General features: G+C 48.2%; 1 long non-coding RNA gene across 4 annotated transcripts in view; it reads right to left on the bottom strand.

Annotated features, from left to right (window-relative positions):
• LOC149126533 (uncharacterized) overlaps positions 1-18,583 on the bottom strand; it is a 124,852-nt gene that overhangs the window by 76,305 nt on the left and 29,964 nt on the right. For 2 of the 4 annotated variants that reach the window (XR_016233417.1, XR_016233414.1), the window contains 2 exons: positions 3,962-4,046; positions 187-977 (listed from right to left, as the gene is read on the bottom strand). This is a non-coding gene — a long non-coding RNA (uncharacterized LOC149126533). Of the gene's footprint in view, positions 1-186; positions 978-3,961; positions 4,047-18,583 lie in introns of those variants that run through there. The other 2 variants (XR_016233416.1, XR_016233413.1) reach the window with 1 other exon arrangement.

Below are 18,583 nucleotides of genomic sequence, written 5' to 3'. Positions count from 1 at the left end.
CCACAATTTACCTGCCCAGAAGCACGCCGCTCCAGTCTTTGGTCTCGTCATGTCTACATGACTTATCATCCTTCATTAAAATGATAAACAAGGATGTTTCACACAGTTTATAGAAAAATAGGATTTTGAAATGAGAAGTTTATTTAGGCAGAAAAAAATTTGAAATCCTTGTACAGTGTTCTCATAATGGTGTATTTCCCACGAACTCTTTTGAAGACCCCCTTATATGGGAGCCCCTGAATTAATCACTTCTTTGGGGTTTTCACTGTTCTCTGAAGCCCCCAATCCATGTACAAATATTAACAACAAATATGCTTTCTATGCTTTCCACTCGTTGATCTGTCTTCTGTTCAGTTTAATTCACAGACTCCCAGATATGGAACCAAAGAGGATAAGGGCAAAGCTTTTCTTTCTCTACAATACTTTATCTTGCTCCAGTTCTGAGTCCCTCAAGTCCCCACCTCCTCTTCTCAGGCCACTTTCCTGTGCCTTCTGAAAGAACAACTCTTTCGCCTTACTCAGTGTCGCTCCCCCTCTTCTTGGAGGAACGACACTAAACCCTGCCTAGGCTTCCTATCCGAGTCACGGCACCATTATGTCGCTCCCCCTCTTCATGGAGGAACGACACAGGACCCTGCGCTGTTCTTTTGTCTGCTCGGCCTTCCCCGGGTTTGCTGCTGGTTCTTCCCAGGTTGGCTACCGACCCTTCCACCTCCGTGGAAGGGCGGTTCCCCCTGCCACTTTTCCCCACTTCCACGGGGGAGCGGCACACCGCCGGCCGGCTCTCTCGGGGGCTGCACAGGTGTTCCTTCAGATGTTCCTCCTAGATGTTCCTGGTGCATGTTGTCTCTCTCCTCCTTTATAGTCCTTTTCCACCAATCCCAACTCTGCTACCCACATGCCGAGTACGCTGCTCTCCTCCAATCAGGAGCCGGTCCTGCTGCTTATTGGTTGAACTGGAGGCAGCTGTGTTCTCCCTTCTCAGCGCCATATTGTGGGAGAGCAGATGCATAGAATAAGTCTTAATTCCAGTAACTTAGTCTAGTCCGAGTTGCTCCCAGTTGCTCCCCACAACTCAGAAGGGAGGCTATCCATGTTATGGCTCACGTGTACCCTTTGCCTACTGCTGTGGTTTGAACACGATTTTTCTACTATACTCATGCCTAAGCTGATGACGCAAGGAGGGTGAAAACTTACTCTAACCAAGGAGTGTAGAGGTGGGGCCTCTGCAAGTGATTGGATTGGGCTGGGTTGCCAGGATGCAGTCCATGGCTGAATCACGGTGGCTTCATACAGAGAGACACAGACAGACACACATTCCCACTCCCTCTTGCTGTGGGCCGCTCAGAGCCCCCATGGGACCCTGTCAGCCCAAAAACCTTCACCAAAGGCCCAACCGATGGGGCCTACCTGGTCTCGAACACTTTCTTTTCCAATTTTGGTCATTTCAAAGATTATTCTAAAGAGAGCTAGAGATGCCGGCGCCGCGGCTCACTAGGCTAATCCTCTGCCTAGCGGCACCGGCACACCGGGTTCTAGTCCCGGTCGGGGTGCCGGATTCTGTCCCGGTTGCCCCTCTTCCAGGCCAGCTCTCTGCTGTGGCCAGGGAGTGCAGTGGAGGATGGCCCAAGTGCTTGGGCCCTGCACCACATGGGAGACCAGGAAAAGCACCTGGCTCCTGGCTCCTGCCATCGGATCAGCGCGGTGTGCCGGCCGCGGCGGCCATTGGAGGGTGAACCAACGGCAAAGGAAGACCTTTCTCTCTGTCTCTCTCTCTCACTGTCCACTCTGCCTGTCAAAAAAATAAAAAATAAAAAAAAAAAATAAAAAGAGAGCTAGAGATGACATTTTACTACATTGACTGAGACAATATCATTTGTTAACCAAGTCGCATGTTATTTTGTCTCTTATTGGGCACTTGATAAACCACATGTTCTAGCTGATGGCACAGTTTTACTGGGGCCACGCAACTCAGTGCTGGCCAACGTGTGTATGTTGGGGTGGGGGAAGGGTGACATAAGCCACTCCCAGGTCCAAATGTTAAACATACTTCATGTAGTCCTCCCTCCTCTCTCCCATTTCCACAACCTTGGAGGCAGCACCTTAAGACTACATCACAAGCTGATGGACATCTAGATCACAGGGTCTTCAGAAAGAGAACCCCCCCTTCCCCGCCCACCACTGGCCCACATCTGAATCATGTTTGGCTGCACTGAGTCACGGGGCTACTGAGTCTCAGAGTAGTTTGTCTCTGCAACACAACCTAAAGAGTATTTCAAACGTTCCCTGGATGGGGAAAGCAGGACCAGCGAAGCCAACGACCGGCTACGTGGCACAGCTCCTAACTGAGGCAGCCAGACCTCGGGCCTCCCTGCACCCTGACTCCTCTGCAGCTGGTGTTCTCAGTTTGGGCTTTCTGCTTTCCGCAGTATAGAAGAGGGAGAGAGCATTCTTTTTCCCTCTTCCTTCCTATGTTGTCTATCTGGGGCTATCGAAATGAGACCAACAGAAGTGAGACTAACAAGAGAAAAACAGAGGCCAGCGCCGCAGCTCACTAGGCTAATCCTCCGTCTAGCGGCGCCGGCACACCGGGTTCTAGTCCCGGTCGGGGTGCCGGATTCTGTCCCGGTTGCCCCTCTTCCAGGCCAGCTCTCTGCTGTGGCCAGGGAGTGCAGTGGAGGATGGCCCAAGTGCTTGGGCCCTGCACCCCATGGGAGACCAAGATAAGTACCTGGCTCCTGGCTTCAGATCAGCGCAGTGCGCCGGCCGCGGCGGCCATTGGAGGGTGAACCAACGGCAAAGGAAGACCTTTCTCTCTGTCTCTCTCTGTCCACTCTGCCTGTCAAAAAAAAAAAAGAAATGAAAGAAAGAAAAACAGAAGTGGATTAACACATGTATTGTGTGTATGAATGAGAGTACACAGAGATGAGAAGCTCAAAGGGGTGGAATTACACAACATACAAGAGAACAAGAGAACAACACACATATAGAAAAGTGACAAGACACCTAGGATGGCAGACTGGGGGACAGCGAATGTGTAGGTAGAAGGACATTGGCTGGTAAGGACCACTATGTAGATCCTTTCCATGTCTTCTCCAGGGCTTAGGTTTGTCTCTGGGAATTAACTTTTGTCCTCCTGGGAGAGAAGGGAAGGGAGATAGCGTTCCAAAGTTATGTCCTACTTTTAGACAAACTAGAAAAAGACCTTTTCTTATATTTATATCCATCAGTTCTCTTTAGCTCAAAATAATCCTTATACTCAGATGGCATTTTAGGGGGTGGCACATTCTGTTCCCCATCACTAGTGGTCTACCACCACCAGTGGCCACTCATGCCGAGGCAGCACACACACCTACTCCCTGCAGAAAGGTCACTTACTCCTGACCTTCACTACTCGGTTTCACATGCGAGGAGAGACAGAGGGGACACACTACTATGGTGACCCACTGGGGGATGTTGGCTGGTAGCTCTGATTTAACTTATACAATGAGAATCATTTACAAGCTTCACGCTTTCAACCATTAAGGTGAAACAAACAGGGATCACAAAAGGAACTACAAGAAGGAACCAAAGAAAAAGCCTTCAGGTGCTCTAAGGGGCTGAAACCAAAAAATCAGAATTCAGTTTTGTGGGATGATACCCACCTTATCATTCGTTAGCCACACTGCCTTTTACAAATAATGAGACCTCCAAAAAGGCATGAGAAACACAGCTCTCCATTTATGTTGGGGTGTGTACGTGCCCAGGCTTCAGACACACTTCTGCAAACTTCCTTAGATACAGTCTTCCTTCTCTACATCAATGGCACCACCATCTTCCTAGTTTTCAAAGCCAGAAGACTCAGCATCATCCCTGACTCATCCATTTCATTCACCCAATACCAAGTCTGCTCATGCTTCCTTCAAAAATAATCCTTATTTTTGTCTCGTCATCCCACCTTCAACACCACCCCAGCTCTTACCTGAATTAAATAAGTGTTCTCTTAACTGGCCTTCTGGTTCCCCACTTGAAATCTCTGTTGGCCCAATCTCTCCAGCAAAAGTGACCTGAGAACATAAACAGATTATGTTTTCTTCACCTAAAATTCTTCAGTGGTTTCTTATTGCCCTTAGAATAGAACTCAAACTCCGCACCATGATCTTTAAGGTTCTACACGGCCAGGGCTCTGAGGACCTCTCTGGCCTGATCTCCCAGGGCTCTCCCCACGCCCTGCTCTCTAACCACGGTCCACCCACAGCTCTGCCTCACCTTTGCCTCAGCAAAGTGGTGGGTCATTTAACGGACATGGACATGTTCTGAGAAGTGCAGTGTTAGACATGGCCATCTTGTGCGATCATAGAGTGTACATACACAAAAGAAGATGGCGGAAACATCACTAGGTAACAGAATCTCAGGGCTCACTGTCACATACAGTAGTCTGTCATTGTCGCCACTATGTGATGCGTGACGGTGCTGGCTCCCGCACCTGCTGGAAGACTTTGCCCCGGCTCCCTTCATGGTTGACTTCTCAGTCTTCCCCAAGGAGATCAACCTGAGCACACTCCCAGAATAGGGTCCCTCACCGGCCACACTCTATCACCGTATCTGATCTCTTCAGAAAGGTCCTTATCAGTCCTGTGTGGACCTGCCTGCCTTTCCCAGTAAAACGTTGTGTTCATAGAGGTAAAACAACTCATACGTTCTCTATGCCAAGTGCTTCATATATGCAAGTGTAGCCTGCCAAGTGTCTCCCCAAAACAACACCTTTTGTTTTCTCATACCCAAACTTCATAGGATGCTTGCCATCTGTCAAGTCGGAGTGCCTTTGTGTTAGGCTGGTGGAAAGCGTTATAGTTATGTCTCCAAAAGTTTGACCTGTTTCTTGCAAAATAATGTAAGGAAATTCCCAGTTACCTTCCAGATTCAAGTGACAGGAACATTTGGAAGCACAGCAAGCATGCACAGAGGGGAGATGGTCTCTGTGTGTTGCTGGTGCTCCGAGTGGACTCACAGCCTCGTGGCCTGGGTAAGTCATGTTTTGTCACCCAGGCTTGTCCTGAACACATTTACCAAGTGTTTTCCATAGGCAGCTATTGTTTTGCCTACAGCTGTACAATGAATACCAGAAAAGTTGACAAATGTTTTGAAGACAATTGTGGAGAAGGATTAAAAGAAGAAAAACACTGATTACCATGGATGACATCTTCCTCTTCTGATGGGCAATGTATTAAACACTGTGCATCCTCATGAGATCTATGTTTCTAGCACACAAGTATATGGGAGTGAGGTTGGGTTTCTGGACTCTCAGGCTGACTGGGGGCTGAATACTGAACTAACAAAAGAAAGATTAACAAGAGAAAAAGCAGATATTTCTTTAAATAGCATGTGGGTGTTTACAGAAAAATGTAACTCAGAGAGGCAGTTAGAACTTGGGACACCACTTATCTATCTCCCAAATAATATATGAGATGGAGAGAGGCAAAGGGACATTTTGGGGAGAGCAAATGACTTCTTAGAAGAGGAAGGTAGAAGGAAAGTACACTTATGAAAATACAACTGACCTTTTGAACTTTTGATTTATTTTCCACTTATTTGTTGAGCAGGGAGACAGATCGATAGAGATCTTTCACCTGTTGGTTTATTTCCCTAATGCCTGCAACAGCCAGGGCTGGGCCAGGCTGAAGCCGGAACTGAGAACTCAAGCCAGGTTTCCCACGTGGGTGGCAGGGACCCAAGCACCTGGAGGTCTGCTACCTCCCAGGGTGTGCATTACCAGGAAACTACAATCAGAAGCAAAGGCAAGACTCAACCCAGGCATTCTGATATGAGACGTGGGTGTCCCAAGTGGCATCCTAGCCACTAAGGCAAATGCCCGCCCCTAGATGACTGGTTTTATTTTATCTTAAAGATTTATTTATTTATTTGAAAGTCAGAGTTACAGAGAAACAGAGAAGGACACACACAGAGAGATCTTCCATCCACTGGTTCACTCCCCAGAGGGCTGAAACAGCCAGGGCTGAGCCAGGCTGAAGCCAGGAGCCAGGAGCTTCTTCTAGGTCTCCCACGTGGGTGCAGGGACTCAAGCACCTGGGCCTCCTCTGCTGCTTTCCAGGCCATCAGCAGGGAGCTGGATCAGAAGCAGAGCAGCTAGAACACAAACTGGCACCCATCTGGGATGGCGGTGGCACAGGTGGAGGCTTTTCTGCTACACCAGAGCGCCAGCCCCCAGATGAGTCTTTTGAAGGGTAAATGGGCCCTGGAGGACAGAGGAGAGGCAGGATAGCTGGGACAATATCTGTCTGAGCATGGTGGCAACTGCTCAGCTAGGGGGAAAACAATTAAAATTGCTTCCAGGAGCAGATGTATGACAACTGATTCATTTCAGACAGCTCTGCTTTTAGGCAGGTAAGGACTCAAGAGACAAAAAGACCCCAGCTTACAATAATTCTTACGCCGAAGTGGCATATTTTGAGGTGGTGAATCCTGACGTCTCCTAGGTGTCTTGGTGTACTCTGGTCATGTTTTAAGGAACTGGCCAGGAGAGGCCAGTGTTGTGGTGCAACCAGTAAAGCCACCACTTGCAACACTGTCTTCCTGTATGTGAGCACCAATGAGTTCTGGCTGCTCTGCTTCTGATCCAGCTCCCTGCTATTGCACTTGGGAAGGCAGTGGAGATGACCCAAGTACTTGCGCCTCTGCCACCCATGTGGGAGACCTAAATGGAGTTCCAGGCTCCTGGCTTCCGCCTGGCCATCATGACCATCTGAGGAGGGAACCAGGGGATGAAGATTTTCTCTCCCTCTCCCTGTCATTCTACCTTTCAAATAAATAAATAAGCCTTTAAAAAGAAAAATTCACTGGGGTACTTTAGGTTGATGTGTAATGTATTATAATGTGTCCCTTTTAGAATAATGTAAAATAGAGCCCAATTAGCATATTCCCACAGAATGTCTAATTTTAAGATACACGTTACTGATATTTAATAAGAGAAGCTGGTATTAACTTATCTCAACCGTCTGTCTTATGTGACAGGTGTTTTTGCTCACCTTCCCTCTTTCTTGAAGGTACAGAAAAGTTCAGTAGTAGGCCCAAGATTTGCTGGAAGTAGTGGAGCTGGGACCTGAACCCGGATATTCTGTATCTGAATCTGGATTCTTAACCACTGTGGAGGTATAAAAGGCCTCCCCCGAGGGAAAGTCTACATTGATCTATTGCATAACACACCCCATTGCCAGACAGGTCAGCGCACAGTACACCATCAGTTCATCCCAGCGCTGAATGAAGTGGATGAGTGAATGGATGGATAGATGAATGGGTGAAAACACATTGCATTTTGTCATAATTGGCCTGCAATTCCTGAAAGTCAAAGACTAAGGAACTCTTCTAGACTGAAGAAAAGATGTGACATCTAAGCGCAATGAGTAGCCCTAAAGGGATCCTTTTGCTTAATCAAATGGATGCAATTGACGTAACTGGCAAAATTTGAATGGGGACTGTGGAAATGAGGGTAGTAACAGGGGACTGATAACCTATCGCAGTGACATAAAGTTACTTCAAAGCCAAACAGAGCTACAACAGACAGAAAAGCACCAAGTCATAGCTTCCTGCTTACTCCTACAGTCTCCAAACAAAGAGGCTTGACCTTGGGCACCAAACATTCTAAAATACTGTGCAAACAAGCCCCATGCAAACCTTCTATCCTGTGAGGCTTTAAACACTACCATGACTTCTTATTAAGTTATGTATAAACCTCTATCTCTAGCTGTTTGGGGAGCTCCTCATTTGACAGCTCACACACGCATGATTACATCTCTCTCTCTCTTTTTTTTTTTTTTTTTTTTTGACAGGCAGAGTGGACAGTGAGAGAGAGAGACAGAGAGAAAGGTCTTCCTTTGCCATTGGTTCACCCTCCAATGGCCGCCACGGCCGGCACGCTGTGGCCGGCGCACCGCGCTGATCCAATGGCAGGACCAGGTGCTTATCCTGGTCTCCCATGGGGTGCAGAGCCCAAGCACTTGGGCCATCCTCCACTGCACTCCCTGGCCACAGCAGAGAGCTGGCTGGAAGAGGGGCAACCGGGACAGAATCCGGCGCCCCAACCGGGACTAGAACCCTGTGTGCTGGCACCACAAGGTGGAGGATTAGCCTAGTGAGCCGCGGCGCCGGCCATGATTACATCTCTCTCTCTTTAATCTCTTATTACTTGACTCACAGGCCCTACCACCTACACCTAAGATGGTACAGGAAAACACTTCCTCCCTACATGATTTATCGGCATCAACCTCAATTTCCAGGGTTGTATTCTGGTTATGTGGCAGAGTGTCTTTGTCAGAAGGAACATCCGTGTCTATAAACAACTTGGCTGTGATGTCTCAATGGAGGCAGATTACAGCATACAGAGGGGACTTCAAAAACTTCATGGAGAGCTGGATTAGAGGTTGGAGTTTGGCCTAGTGGTTAAGACAGCAGTTGGGACACCTGCATTCCATACTGGAGTGCCTGGCTTCAACTCCCAGCTCTGGCTCCTGATACCAGCTTCCTACTAATGCAGAGTCTGAGAGACAGAAGTGATGGTCCAAGTAATTGGGTTCCTGCTACCAATGAGAGACCTGAGTTGAGTTCTCAGCCCCTGGCTCCAGCCCTGGCCCAGGCCCAGCCACTGGAAACATTTGGGGGAATAAGCCAGAGGCTGGGAGTGAACACACTCTCTCTCAAAAAAAAAAAAAAATGCTTTCAAAAGAACACAGAATTAAAAGGTAAGCTTATTCTGGAGTTAACAGTTTTCAAATCCACACATGTGTGTTTTTCAGAACACACATTTTCCATGAACTTTTTGAAGTCACCACATATGGTAGTGGAGGGACAGGCAATGATGGCCACATATATTAAGACCAGTCAGTGGCCACGTCTGTCAGTGGACTGGAGTCTCTGGAGCCCAGGGGAATCTCCTCCAGGCTCAGACTTCTGAAGGCCAAGTGCTTGAGGCACCAATGTGGTAACCACCAAGCAGGAGAGGACTGTGGCCTCGCACAGCCCCACTGCAGGCCATGCCGTCACCTTTGCACCCACATCCGGGAGCCCACTTCAGTCCTCGGAGTGAGGCCGAGGGGACAGGGGGAGGAGTAAGGACTGCAGGTGTTCGAAGAAACAGTCTTCTATAGATCAACAGCAGGCCCTAATAAAAGCCACTGGGCCCACCTCTGGGCTGGGGGAGTAGGATCCTTCCCCTTACCATTGGACATGAAATGATCTGTCTGATCTCCCCTGGAATGCAGAGACCAGGCAGACAATTCATCTTATGTGACTCTGTGAACACCTGTCACCCGAGAGTGGCTATAGTGGTAGCCTAGGATGGCCCAGGGACAGAGACATCCCCACTACCTAGGGGAGTGACTGGCACAGAGTGGCTATGGGTAAGTATTTGTGGAATGAATGAGTGAACAGAATCAGTGTATCCCAATAAGAAATCTAGACTAGGGAAGCTCTCAGGCCAGGAGCAGCCATCATGACCTGGGCCGCGAGGAGCTGGCCCTATACCTATTGCTGATGGCACACTGGTGTTCCAAGTCCAGTCCAGGACACCCAGACTTTTCATCACTAATCCCCGTGGCTGCGGGACAAAGGCAAGGACGTTCATGTTGACACAACCCACAACCAACTTCCACGGAGCCTATGTTTCATGGCCAAACATGTACCAGGCCACGAGCCCCAGGCCAGATGAGGCCAGCTGGATGGTTTCAACAGAACAGTGGATCTATGTGATAACTGACAGAGGGTTACACTTGACAAATCCCTCTCAGAAAGTGAGTGTGCCAGACCGGAGAGAAGTCCCGTGTCCTTCACCTCTGTGGAGAAACCTTTACCTCCTCACCTTCAGGATAAGAACAACCCGTGTTTATGTCTTCATTGTCAGTTATAGCTCACTGGTGAGCTAAAACCCAGCACTGAGAACAAATTCTGTGAGAACTGTAAGAAAGATGTACCAATTAGATCTGGGGGCAGACAAGGGTAGGGTGGAGAGGGGTTACATGCAGAAATAAGAAAATGGTTCAATATAGTCCAGTGTCAGAGGTGGACTTGTGTGGCCCCAAAATTTATTCATTGATGTCCTAAGCCCCAGTTTCTCAGAACGTGACTCTATTTGGAGACAGAGTCACCCAGGTAACCAAGTTACAATGGGCTCTTGAGGGTGGACCCAGATCCAATATGACTGCTGTCCTTACAGAAGAAGATTTGGACTCACAGACCAGCATGGAGGAAAGACCACGTGAAAAGACACAGGGAGAAGACGGCCAGCCCCAAGCCAGGAAGCAAGCCTGGGGCTGACCCCTCCCTCACAGCCCTCGGAAGGCACCAACCTTGCAGACGCCTGGAGATAAAACACTCCTGTTTTGAAGCCACTCGGTTGTGGCCCATGGCAACCGCAGCCCTAGGAGATTCACAGTATTGTGCAAGTTAACAAGAACATCATCCTGCTCTTCCTACCTCACCACTTCAGCACTGGCTCTGACCACAATGGGATATGACACAGGGCACTGCCAAGCTCCCAAATCTGTCACCATCAGTCATTGGCGTGCTACAGAAGCCTGGGGCTTCACCAGGAGGCGCATCCCAGTCCCGTTGGCTGTCTTCACTCACCCTGTAGTGCCCCTGCATCCGGGGCTTTCACTCACAGCTTGGAAGACTTATCTTTCCCCATTGCCAACGCCTCTACACTCCCAGCCTCCTCCCCCTCACCCACAAGGCAAACATCCGGTCTCCCTGAAGAATACACTCGGCAAGTGATTCCTTTTGGTAAACCAGATCTTCCTTTTCTTAATTCTCTATAAACCATAAATCCATGCCTTTCAGGGTGGGCTTCCGCAGCCCGTTCCACAGCAGATTTATTGCCTACTCAGTCTTCCTTTTGCATCACTTAATCTGCTGTATTTTAATTGGGTAATAAAACTCTGTGTGCCACCCAGAAAAATTCCAGAGCAAGCAATCACCAGGGATATTCTCTCAGCAGCCAATTTCTAATTAGGTATTCAGCCCCAAAGCCTACTTCCAACCCTGAGAGTGGCGGTTCTGAGCAGGTGCACACTCCCTGTTTGTGGAGACGGAACGGGGAAGGGGGTTGGGGGGCAACATTTGGGGTCCCCCGTGAGAGCACCCCTGGGCAGGGCTCTGTCTCTGAGGCAGGGTGGTGTGACTGTGTGGGAGAGGCTGCTCCCCTGTTGTCACAGTAATAGAAGGGCGCCTGGGGCTTTGCTGTGTTAGGCCTCATACTGCTCAGAAACAAGACTGACGCAATAAATAAGGAAGTGTCCCCAACTAGGTCATGCTTCAGAAACAAAAGAGCCTAGTGAATTCCTGCTCGCTGGACAACCGGATAGCCATCTGGAAGCACGTTTAAAAGCATACATTCCATACAGATTAAAAACTCCTATAAAAATAAATATGTAGAAATGTTAGAATTTGGAAGGATTCTTTTTTATTTTATTTATTTGAAAGGCAGAATGATAGAGAGGGAGAGTTGGCAAGTGAGAGAGAAAAGAGAGTGAGAGATGCCTTCTACCCACTGGTTCACTCCTCAAATGACTACAACATCCAGGCTTGGGTTAGGCCAAAGCCAGGAGCGAGGAACACCATCCAGGTCTCCCACATGAGTGGCCCAAGTACCTGGGCCATCTTCCACTGCTCTCCCAGGTGCTTTAGAAGGGAGGTGGAATGGAAGGGAAGCAGCTACTGCAGTGCACTCTCAGCCCAAATAGAAGAAATTTTGTAACTGCAAAATAAAATAAGTCTTTCTAACCATGGCACAAAATTCAAAAACCTTAAAAGACTGATCAACTTGACTATATAAAAATGTTAAAAAATATTTTTCTCCTCCCCCAAACAAAATCATAAACCAAGTGATAAATAGCAGATAGAGAAAAATCAAATCAATAAGAAATGTCAATAACCCAATAGAAAAAGTTGCAAATACGTAAGAAAGTGTTGACTGAGGAGAAATAATGAGTAATTCTTAAAAATTTTTAAAGCCCATTACAAAAGAAATGAAAATGGCAATGAAATATCATTTTTCACTTACTTATCATACTCACACATTGCTGGTAGGAGGATAAATTAGCTTCTGCAAAAAGCCATTTAGCAGTCTCTATCTAAAGTACAAACATCTCCTTACCCTATGAATATGTCTTCCTAATAAGCTCACCGTGCATTCCCTTGTACAAGGAAATAAACCCCGTACAAGGGCCATTTCTGAGGCATGCACATAACAGCCAGATGGCAAACCACTGGGATGTCTACCAAACAGGAACTGATAATCAACTACGGTAACCAAGTGTGGTAAATCCACACATGGAATACTCTCTAGCTGTAAAAAAAAAAAAAAAAAAAAAAAAAAAGAATGAGGAAGTTGTTCTTGAATCAATATGAGAAAAGCATTAGTAAAAATACAAGGACATACCCCATACCTTTGAGTAAAGCACAGTGCCAACAGTGTTAACAAAGATGAGGGGGATAAAATGTGTCCATGGAAGTATCTGGAAGGAGGCCAGTGTTGTGGTGTAGTAGGTGAAGCTTTTCCCTGTACTGCCAGCATCCCATTTGGGCACTGGTTGGAGACCTGGCTGCTCCACTTTCAAACCAGCTCCCTGCTAATGCACCTGGGAAAGCAATGGAAGATGGCCCAAGTGTTTGGGCCCCTGCACCCACATGGGAGACCTGGAAGAAGCTCCTGGCTTCAGCCTGACCCAGCCCTGGCAACTGTGGCCATTTGGGGTGTGAACCAGTGGATGGAAGATCTCAGCGTGTCTCCCTCTCTCTAACTCTGCCTTTTAAATAAATTAAAAAAAAAAAAAAAAAAAAAAAAAAAAAAAACAGAAAATTTTTTCCCACTTGTGAGTCTAATGGGACACCTGGAAAAAAAGCTGTGGGTCCCTGCCTTTGGCCTGGCCTAGCCTAGCCTAGCCCCAGCCATTGCAGCCACTGGGGGAGTGAACTAGGGGATGGAATATCTCTCTGAAACTCTCTGTCTCTCCTACTCTCTCTGTAAATTTGCCTTTCAAGTAAATAGAAAATAAATCTTTAAAAAAAAAAAAAAAAAGAAGAAACAAGAGAGAGAGAATAGTGGTCACTTGTTGAGGATAAGAGGTGAGGCTGGCGCTGCGGCTCAATATGCTACTCCTCTGCCTACGGCGCCAGCACACCGGGTTCTAGTCCCAGTCGGGGCACCAGATTCTGTCCCGGTTGCTCTTCTTCCTGTCCAGCTCTCTGCTGTGGCCCGGGAATGCAGGCCAAGTCTTTGGGCCCTGCACCCGCATGGGAGACCAGGAGAAGCACCTGGCTCCTTGCTTCAGCGCGGTGCGCCGGCCGCAGTGCACCAGCTGCAGCGGCCGTTGTGGGGTGAACCAACGGAAAAGGAAGACCTTTCTCTCTGTCTCTCTCTCTCTGTCCACTCTGCCTGTCAAAAAAAAAAAATTAAAAAAAAAAAAAAGATGAGTGATGAGGGCTACGTGGGAGGGACTCTTTCTGGTTTATAGCTTCCTATTTTTGATGATGGAAGCACATGTACTAAATTAAAACAAAATCTGCCAGAGGTGGGGAGGGGAGGGAAGAGGACTTAGAGACTGCTATACCCATAGTGTCGTTTCCTGGCAACCCAACCTCACCAAATCCTCCATTCTCTCCCTCCAGGGCCAATCAAGGTGATGACAGCACCAGGAGGTGGGGGCTGGAGGGCAGGGGGGTGGGGGGGCCAGCCCTGCCCTCCGGGCATGCCACACTGCTTCAGACAAGATGGCCAAATGAAACTATCCACACAGCGAATGAAAGTAAACACAAAATACAGTGTCGGTGTGTGTGGAAGAGTTCATCCACTAAATGAGCACTTTATGACGCTGTCTTGTCAATTCTGCCTGCTTAAAAATACAGCAGTGGCCTAAAACAGATGAAGCAGGTCTGGCCTTTTCAGACTTCTGAGAAAACCTACTCAGTGATCTTCCATCACATCTCCTTTTGCTCCTTTTTTTTTTTTTTTTTAAGATTTATTTATTTTATTTGAAAGGCAGAGTTAGAGAGTTAGGGAGAGAGAGAGATGGTCCATCCACTGGTTCTCTCCCCAAATGGCTGCAATGCTTGGAGCTGGGCTGATCTGAAGCTGGGAACCAGGAGCTTCTTTCAGGTCTCCCATGTGGAGGCAGGGCCCCAAGCACTTGAGCCATCTTCTGCTGCTTTCCTAGGTGTATTAGCAGGGAGCTGGATAGGAAGTAGAGCAGCCAGGACTTGAACTGCTACCCATATGGGATGCCAGCACTACAGGTGGAGCTTAACTGGCTTTGCCACAGAGCCAGCCCCTCCTTTTGTTCTTAAAACATCCCTGAGTGTTTAAAAATTTCCCTGACTGGGGACAGCATTTTGGTGTAGCAGGTAAAGCTGTTGCCTGGAATGCCAGCATCCCATATGGGGTACAGTTCGAGTCCCAGCTGCTCCAACTTCTGATCCAGCTTCCTACTAATGCACCTGGGAAAGCAGCAGAAGATGGCCCAAGTGCTTGGGCCCCTGCACCCACATAGGAGACCCAGAAGAGGCTCCTGGCTCCTGACTTTGGATCAGTCCAGCTCCAAGTATTGCAGCCATTTGGGGAGTTAAACCATTGGATAGAAGACCTTTCTCTCTGTCTCTCCTGCTCTCTGTCTCTTCCTACCTCTGTGTAACTCTGCCTTTCAAATAAATCAATGAATAAATTCACTGAAACACAAACATGAGACAGGGGTGCCACGACACCCTGACTTTGGGAATCAGGTTCTCCCCAGAGGCCCCGTCCCTCCAGTCCCGGTTTAGGGAAGCAACTGGAGTGCGGATGCTGCCAGCCCATGGGTATGTGCTGCTTATCAGTGACCCAGCACTCAACAATCGTGGTGAAGGACAGCTTTAATATCCTGAGAATCTCACCCACAAGCCTCCATTGTTGGTTTCAGCGTTAGTCATTCATGAGAGGTAAGGGATGGGAATTTGCTGGCAAGGAAAAGGAATTTATGTCCTTCATGAAACAAAGCATGGCATGAAGAAAGCATGACAAAAAGCAACAAATTCCCCTGGGAAATCCACTTCCCCTGGCGAGGTAGGTTGCTAATTTACAGTGCCACACACTGCAAAGATTACACAGGAACTGGTGGGAAAGACTGAGCAGGTCAAGATGGGGCCAACAGAAGGCTCTGTGAAGAACAGCTATAGAAAGACCCACTCTGCTTCCTCTGGCTGGAGCCACAGGCACTTCTGCAGCATTTTGAACAGTAAGAGCCATATCCAGGGACTGAGAGGTTCAGGGGACAGCCAGGCCAGACGAGCCAATGAGATCTGGAAAAATGGGACATGCTATGGTTTGAATGTGATTTGTCCCCCTGAACTCATGCAGGAGTTTAAGCCCCAGTGTCCTAAGTTAACGATATTAAGAATGTCAAGACCTAATCCGACTAACGAGGTAGACCTGGAATCTTTGGGGAGTGACTATCTTAGCATAGGACATTATGTGGTGGAGCCCAGTGATTGAATTCTAGTGGCTTTATAAGGGCAGGAAAAGAGACCACAGAGACACACAGAGAGGGACACGTGTGCTCCTGCCATGATGTGATACAGCCAAGAGGGGGCCCGCACCATGCTGTCTGAAGCCTGCACTTCTAGAATGGTGAGCCAAAAGTAGACCTCTCATATTTATGAAGTAGCCTGTCTTGGGGATTTTCTAATAGTAATAAAAGGCTGACCAATACAGGGCAAGAGCCGAGAAACTAAGCCACTCCAACCATGGCTCTGCAGACTGGGTGGAAGACGCCTTCTATGTAACTGTGCACTAATGAGGGGCCAGTGTTAGGGCACAGAAGGTTCATCTGCCAGTTGTGATGGCAGCATCCCACACTGGAGTGTCAGTTCAAGTCCCGGCTGCTCCACTTCTGATCCAGCTCCCTCCTAACACACCTGGGAAAGCCCAAATGCTTGGACGCCTGCCACCCACTTGAGAGAACAGAATGGAGATCCAGGCTCCTGGCTTTGGCCTAGTCCAGCCCTGATTGTTGTGGCCATTTGGGGAGTGAACCACTTGATGAAAGATCTCTCTCTTTCTCTCTTTCTGTCACACTGCCTATTAGGAAAAAGAAAACCATTTATTTGAAAGGCAGAGTTAGAGAGAGAGGGAAGGAGAGGGAGGGAGAGAAAGGAGAAACAGACATCCTCCATTTGCTAGTTCACTCCCCAAATGGCCACAGAAGCCACGAGCCAGGAGCTTCATCCAGATTTCTCACATGGGAATCAGGGGTCCAAGCTCTTGGGCCATCTTCCACTGTCTTCTCAGGAAAATTAGCAGGAAGCTGGGTTAGAAGCGGAGCAGCCAGATTCAAACTGGTGCCCATACAGGATGCCAGCACTGCAGCCAGCAGCTTAACCCACTGTTTCACAGTGCTATCCCCAAGAAAAGTCTTTTTGAAAATGCAGTAAGGCCTGAGCATCTGCCCCAGTAATGTAGGCATCACCCCTCCCACTCTCCCACCTTAGCACACTCCCCAGGTGCCAGGAACAAAACTATCAAGACCTTGACACAAGGCATTGACTCTGGAGAGTCACGGGAATTATGAAAGGCACAGGATGTAAGAAGACACCCAGTGGAGTTCACTCCTATATGGGCAGTCCACGTCCCGGGGTCTTCATAAAAGCAAAGTTGCTCTTAAGATGGGAGGTACCCACTGTCTGTCCCGATGGTCCTCATAGGCATGTGGGTAGAAGCTGGGCCTTTGAAGAAACTAAATTTGCTTAAAGAACAGTTTTAGTGTCACATCATGGGATAAAAATAACCAGTGGAGGTGCTGCATTTGGTAAACTGGTTAAGCCGTCCACACCCCTTACCCAAGTGCCTGTGCTTGAGTCCCGGCTCCGCTCCCCATCTGCTTCCTTCTAATGCACATCCTCACAGGCAGCAGTGACGGCTCAAGTGGTTGGGTCCCTGCTACTCACATGGGAGACCCACACTGAGTTTCCAGCTCCTGGCTTTGGCTTGGCCTAGCCCTGGCTGTTGCAGGCCCTGGGGGGAATGAACCAGCAGACGGATCTCCATCTATATCTCTGTCTCCCTCTACCTATCCGCCTTTCGAATAAATGACATAAATAAAATTTTCTTTCAAAAAAAACAAAGAAAATGCTGATCGAAAAATCAAAAGGGTCATTTAAATGCTGTACTGAAAGGGACTCAGAAAACACAGGTCAGAGATCGGGAACAGTGAGGCTTTGGGAATCTTCTAGAACATTCCTCATTTTCTCCTGTTTTTTTTTTTTTTCCTAGTACCCTTCCCAGTAGCCTAACCTTTAAAAACCCTTCAAGTAGAAGGGGTTTGTGTGCTTGCTTTGAGAGAAATGGTTCATCGGGGGTGGAGTGGCCTGAAGGGGAACCAGCCAGCACGGCTGCTTTGGAGAGGGAGAGGCAGGGACTTAGCAAGAAAGGAACACTTTCTCCAGAGCTCTTATTTATATCCCTAACTTTTTTTCCTTGCTTATTTCTTTATAATCTACTTTTGGTTTGTTATTAACCTACTTTGTTCTACAAAAACAGTTAAGTAGGTCCTGGGATATAAGAAATATGTGTAACAAATACCAATTCAGGAGCAGGAAACATAAAGTTGTTTCAAGGTCCTAAGTAGGAGAAGGTTGGAATGCCTGTGCTGGTGAGGTCAGACCCTGTTACCTAAGCGGAGGTTCCTATGTGTCCTTGAGCTTCCAGGCACGGGAAGTAGAAAGGGCAAGAGCCGGGCTGGCTGCCTCTCCTTGTCTCTGAGGAGACGCGCACTCGCCGTGGCCATGTTCTGTCTCTAAAAGATAACTCTGTCAGCCCTTCATGCAATGGGAAAAGAGCGGCACGGTGAATGACAGCTGGCATCACGAGAAGAGCTCACAGAGCTGTCTCTCCTGCAGCCGGGCGAAGACTCCAAAACAGGACTCACAGCGCCTCCTCTGCTCCTCACCCCTTCCGCCTGGCAACTCCCGGCTCTTCTCTCAGTCTCCATGTAAACCTCAAGCTGAAAGAGACCACCTCTGCCTGTGGGCTGGGTTAGGTCCCAGTGAGAGTCTCCGCAGCCAAGGTTTCCCTTACTGTTCACACATCACAGTCTTCATTCTCACTTGTGTGATGTCTGTCTGTCTTTACTAACACACTGAAAGCGCCTGAGGACAGGGACCACCGGGTCCCCTCAACAGATGCCGAAAATCCAACATCCACTCGTGATGAAATCTCTCAGCACATCAACCACACAGCAACCTCCTCCACCTGTCAGATGGCATCTGAGCCTGCATCGTACTCAGTGGGGAAAGACGGGACGCTTTCCTCGGAAGCTCAGGAGCAAGGCAAGAATGTCCACTCCTACCACTTCCCTTCAACACTGCGCCAAAGGTCCTGGCCAGTGGAAGGAGACAAGGGAAAAAGGAGATATCCAAGACGTGCAGATTGGAAAGGAAAAAATAACACTGCCTTCATTTGGGGAAGAAATGATCATTCATGAAGAAATCTTAAGAGAGAAACTTTTAAATCTATAACTATTAGGAAGTATAGCAATATGGAAGATACAAGGTTAATATAAACTGC

This window comes from Oryctolagus cuniculus, chromosome 5 (genome assembly GCF_051225735.1).
Source record: "Oryctolagus cuniculus isolate XC-2025 breed Fujian yellow rabbit chromosome 5, ASM5122573v1, whole genome shotgun sequence".
NCBI lineage: Eukaryota > Metazoa > Chordata > Mammalia > Lagomorpha > Leporidae > Oryctolagus > Oryctolagus cuniculus.
Note: the sequence above shows the minus strand (reverse complement) of the source record. Positions and strands in the feature narration are given on the sequence as shown.